General features: G+C 42.1%; 1 pseudogene; it reads left to right on the forward strand.

Moving 5' to 3' along the window:
- The window catches only part of LOC143645034 (heterogeneous nuclear ribonucleoprotein Q-like), a 47,160-nt pseudogene that overhangs the window by 40,494 nt on the left and 666 nt on the right, over window positions 1–6,000 (forward strand).

Consider the following 6,000-nt stretch of genomic DNA (forward strand, 5'->3'; position numbering starts at 1 on the left):
TTAATCCATATAAAATGCATAGTATTATACTGGGGCCTAAGCAAATATGATGATGATGATGAAAATAATAATGGGGATGCTGATAAGTCATGAAAAGCTGGTTATTCTTCATCATGTTGAAGTTAACAGTTGAGCATATCTCTGTAAGGATTAAAGAAATAATCCAAATAGGAGCCTAATACTAATATCTCCTGGCTTTATAGGATTTGACAAGACCCAAAATACATCTATATGCATTATTGAGCCTCACAGCAACCCTGGGAGGCAGACAATTAGAGATGAAGAATTGGTTCAAAGAGGTTAACTGAAAAGGTTTACCCGTGGAGCAGAACTAGGCCTGGGGCACACCTGGGGCTAATTGGGTGATTTCTTTTCCTCCATCTTCAATAATGTTTCAAATGCGCATTGAGTCAGTCAGCGCTCAACTGTTGCGCCTCTCCAAATATGAGAACAACAACAGTATTTAGGTACAGCAGCAAAGGTACTAATGACACTTCACCAAGCACCTTTCCTTGGAAGAATCCTCTAGAAGACTGCACTTCAGGCACCAGTAGTGAGTTTGGAGGCCCAGGCCACCCACTTTTGGCCAACTGGCTACAAATTTGGAGATTCCCACCACTGCCGCGGGTTCAATAATTCGCTTGAATGACTCACAGAATTCCCAGAAAGCTCTATACTTACAACGCAGAGGTTGAGTTCTAGGAGGATCTCAAAGGCAAGCTTCTTCCTGTATCTTCTCCATGTGGAGTCAAAATGCTTCATCCTCCTGGAACAGAGATGTGTTTTCTCAGTCACGGAAGCTCCTCTGAGTGCCCTGAATTTATACGGAATTGCATTACCTTTTCATCAGGCATGACTGATAGAATCACTGTCCACGTGGTTGAGCTCCACCTGGAGTCTCCCTCCCTCCCAGAGGTCAGGAAATGGGGCTGATCCGACATATGAAGGGGCTCAAAGCCCCACATCCCCTCCCCACCCTAAAACTGCAGACAGGGCTGCTACTTGTACTCTCATTAGCATATGAATTATCAGGTGTGGTTGTGAGCCCACCCTGAAGAACAGAAAGAACTCATTAGGGGAAATTCCAAAGGTTCAGAGGTTCCCTCCCCAGGAACTGGGGATAAAGACCAGCCAACATTTTTGTTATACCATACATGCTAATAGAAATTCTGGAAATACAACTTTTCTTCTCAGGAGCTTGAAGCACCATATCAGTTATATTTTCTTTACTCCCATTCAAATGTTGGGATTCTCATAGTTACCTATTGACAGCCTCCTCTTTGAGGGAAAATCTATGGGCTCCCTGGGGGTTGGTCAGAGGCAGTGTGACATGAGCTTCTTTGTAGACTGGGTGCGGTTTGGGTGGAGGTGGGGCACTCAGTGTCAGGGAAGCCTTAGCTTCCCTAATCATTCAGATGGAACTCAGTTCAATGCAACAAACATTTCTGGCCCCGTTTTACCTGCCAGTTTCTCTGCAATGAGCAGGTCCAGGAAGGGACTCTACAGTCTGATCATTGTGTTAGTGCTTCCTGTTCTAATCCCAAACTTCCCTTGGCCGGTGACAGCAGCCACCCAGCTGATAGGCAGTATAAGGAAATAATTGGGGGAAGCCTGATACCTTTCGATCTTTATGCTCTTTGGCCACAATTTTAAATAAACATGTTTCCCCTCTCTCCTCATCCCATGGCTTGTGCACTGTTTTTCAAAACCCACTTAGAGGAGCAAAAGCAGGTTACTTGAGTTGGCTGGGTTTGGCTCTGATTTCTGTACCTTGACTTGAGGTATACGATGATCTTGAAATGCTTTACTTCACATTTTCTTGGCGTTCTTCTAGGCATCAGAATAGCCCATGATGATTCCAGGCCTTGTGCTTTGTCACTAATTTCCCTGTTTCTCACCAAGCACTACTCTGTGGATAATTTTAGGCCACCTGCTTTATTAAAACCGATAGGTATGTCTCAAAGTTCCGATACTCTATCGTTATTCACAATATCACTGCCAGTGACACAGTCTTATTTCCCCATGGTCTTAGTGAAATGAGTCTCTTTCCCTCAAGAAAACTTAATCTCTCCCTTCATTTCTCAGATGCCATTTCTTCTTCCTTCCTCACTAGAGTCATTCCTTCCCCTCCACCTCAAAGTCTCAGGTCCCATATTCCCTCATCCTCAATTCTGAGCACGGTTAGCTGGAATCCCCTCTAAGGAGGCACGTCCCACAAGTCTTGAGACTTTCTCTTCCCTTGCTTATTGTAGCATTGCAATATTCTGGATCTTGTTTTATTTTTTGACTTTTCTTTTTCTGTTCCTGCTAGTGATTCCAGCATCAGCTATTTGCTCTTCCCACTGTATTCTCACTCCTTCATTCATTTACTTATTTGTTCATTCTGGATTCATAGAGGGCCTAATACCTGGCACTAATCTAGACACAGGGATAGATACAGTGCTGAACAGGTCAAGCAAGGTTCCTGCTTTCATAGTCTCTGCATTCTGGGACAGAAAATAAGCAAGTACATAAATGAAAAATTAGTTAATTTTGAATAGTGATAAAAGATATGATGAAAAAGAAACAGGGTGGTGAGATAGAAAGTAACTTCAGGTAGAGGTGGCAGGAAATCAGTTTAAAAATGGTGCCAGGGAATGCCCCTCTAAGGAGAAGTAGCAAGACCTGAATGATTAGAAGCCAGACATGGGATGAAGAGCATTCCAACCAGAAGGGCCATCTAGTGCCAAGTCTCTATAATGGGGAAAAGCTTAATAATTTTGAGAGGCATTAAAAAAAAATGTACAACTGGAACATTGTGGACAAGGCAAGGAGTAGTGGACATGAGCATGTAGTGATAGTCAGGGATCACAGGAGACCTTGGTTGGCCATCATGAGAAGTATGGATTTTATTTTAAGTGTAGTGGGATGCCATTGAAGAGCTTTAAGCAAGAGTGATACATGGTCTTATAGAATAGACCAACAGATTGCTCTGCCTGCTGTAAGAATAAAATTAAATTTAGCTTTCACACAAGATGGTGCAGGAAAGGGCTGCAGGATAGCTTAAATGGGTCTTGCAAGCAGGGAAAGAGAGAGCCTCTGACGTAAGCCTAGAATTGGTGCCAAATAGGTAGAAACAAGTTTAAGTAAGTAATGGCCAGGGCCATTGAAATGTAAAGCATAATCAAAAGTGGGAACCTACAGTGGGAAATTTTAATTAGACTATCCGGATAGGCTGTAACTTGCGGCATATCCAATCAGCAGAGAAACAGGGGAGGGGCCTGCGTGCGAGGTTTAAGTGTATGATCTGTAGTGTTCTATCGTTTGGCATGCCAACCACCATTTTTCAGCTGGGCACATGTTCTTGCAAGATCATGAATAAATTCTTTTCTTCTCCACAATTAGGTGAGCGTATTCTCTTTCAGGTATGGCTTTCTTCCTAACAGCAACTATTTGGAGAATGGAATAGATAATTTCATCCATCAGCAGTAAGGGGAGGTGATCATTAAATTGGAAAGGGTCAAGTAGACATTAGCAAAAGAAATTGATGGAAGAAAAGAGGAAGGGATAACAATTTAAACGTCTCAGAAAGACTCTCAGAAGAAAGCTAAATGTACTTCAGGGAACTTAAGGAAGTTGCAAAAATGACTGGGAACCACTGCAAAAACTCAAGGGAAGCATCAGCAGACTGAGAGCAAATGTTCCCATTTTCAGTAGTGGACAAGAGTGGGGAGGAACTTAGGGACACTAGAGGCAAGTACATTTTTCCTAAAACCTCATGTAAAATCCTCAAATTGAGTATTTAAAATGGGACTGGTAAACATTTAGAAAAGGGAAATATGGTTGTTAGCAATCAGTATAGATAGACATAAGAAAAACTATGCAGAACTAAGCCAAGTTCCTTCTATGGTATTTGTGATGATGGTGGGGGTTGTTAGAATCATTGGCCTAAAAATATCTCGACCACTCTATGTATCTCAAGTTCGGCAAGACTTTTGACAAAATCATAAAATCTCAAAGATGACTGGAATTTTAGCAATAATTTTCTGCAAATTCTAAGCCATAGAAATTTTCTTTCCTACAAATCCCATTAATTGGTTGGATAACAGCTGCTTGAACTTAATGAAAGATAATTCATTCTACCTTGGAATGGTTTGAAATGTATTACTGTAAATCTGTTTCCATATAAATGTCAGCCACTGTTCCTACTTCTTTTCTTGGGATCATTGTAGGTCTAATTCTTCTCACATAATGGCTTTTGTTTTTCAGAATATGCCATGCTATACATGTGGAAAATAGGGAGAGTGTTTGGGTATTTATTTATGATTGTGCAATCACACTAAAGAAGTCTAATTAGTAGCTCATTGTCCAGGAGCTAGAGTGAGGTATGTAGAAGCACGCCAAAGAACTCTCTCTTTTGTTTTTTCCTGTTCATTTAAAAAAAATCTATGTTTGGGTCAAGTGTTTGTCAAGCCTAGAGTTGAAGCAAGCCTAAAGAAGAGAGTGATGTTGGGTGTTGAATCTGGGATTCAATAAAAGTATTATTAACAGGATGTGATAATTGTTTGAAATGAGTAAATTTTAGCAGCAATAAGCACAAAATTTTACAGATTTCTGAAACTTGCTATATTGAGTACAAAATGAATCTGCAACAGCTCAAATGAAAAGTGCTTAGATTTTAATTGACCATAAGCTCATTATGAGTGGGATGAGGCTGTAACTGCGTGTAAATAAACATACCCTCTAAAGTAAGTGTGGCCATTATTTCACTGGATTTATGCTGCCAGCATGACAGAGAGAACATCAGTTCCTATTCCGGATGTCACTTTGAGAAGCCATGCTGACAAATTAAAAATCCTCCTAAGAAAGAGACTAAGATGGCTAAGGGTTAGTAACCACTAAGAAATACTGGAAGAAACTTATGAAGCTTATGTCTAAACAAAAATCTTGGCATGGGGAGTGAAGAAGCACAGACTTTTTAGGAGCTAAGAGTTGTATTTTACGTCACAAAACAGTGTGAGGACCACTTAATGGAGTTTTGGGAGGAAGGGTGTACAGAATTCAGTTGAATAAAAATAGCTTCCTTAAATTTGGAACTTGGGAAGTGATAATCTCTCATCACTGGACTAGAGTCAAACCCACTCCTCAGGAATTTTGTTGGTGGATCCAGTAACTGGAAAGGTGTTTGTCAATTTTAATTTCCCACCCAAGGCTAATACAGCATGCTTCAAAGGGTTGGTCTTCAGAAGCACACAGAAGTTATGTCCTGGTAGCTAATTGCCAGGGGAAGAAGATCCAAGCTTGGGGACAGTCTGTTGCCCTGTGTTACATTAGAAGGGAGAATTTCCTGCCCCTGGTTCACTTACAGCCAGCTGTTACTCTGCGGTTCCCTTTGGAATATCGACGTTAAGCTACCGCTTTTGGAAAGGGAGCCGGGAACAAGAAGAGGGGAGGAGAGACTTTTGTATTAATCACTTCAGTTCCAGGCATTCCTCAACTGTTTCGTCAATTTCAGTTTATAAGTGAATTTAAAGGTTCAAGCTTCCCTGCCAGAGATGGAGCGAGGCGGAGCGGGGGCGGGGGTGTCATCGAAACAGCTGCTTGGATTGAGGAGTGGCTGATAGTTGGAAGAAGCCAAACCACAATCCACCTGCATTTAAATTAAAAAAAAAAAAATTAGAGCAAGAGGGGAGACTGCAAAGAATCAGAGGAAGGGACGAGGATCCCTTTTTTGCCCCCACCCCCACGCCGTTCTTAGACAGGCATTTGGATCCCCTCACTGAGTGATGAAGTGAGCATAGGAACAGGTGCGCCCCACTCCTATCCTCATTTCCCCTAAATAGGGATCATCTTGCTGCGTACGGTGTGCCCGGAACCAATTATTCAAGGCTAGACAAAAGACAGACCAGGAGGACAGGAGGGAGACCTGGTGGGGGAGAGAAGCGTGGGGCCCTGCACTATGTACATCGCAGATGACATCATTGCCTGAAAGCGATTTGGCCCTCCCCTTCCCGGAGCCGA

This window comes from Tamandua tetradactyla, chromosome 8, assembly GCF_023851605.1.
Source record: "Tamandua tetradactyla isolate mTamTet1 chromosome 8, mTamTet1.pri, whole genome shotgun sequence".
Lineage (NCBI taxonomy): Eukaryota > Metazoa > Chordata > Mammalia > Pilosa > Myrmecophagidae > Tamandua > Tamandua tetradactyla.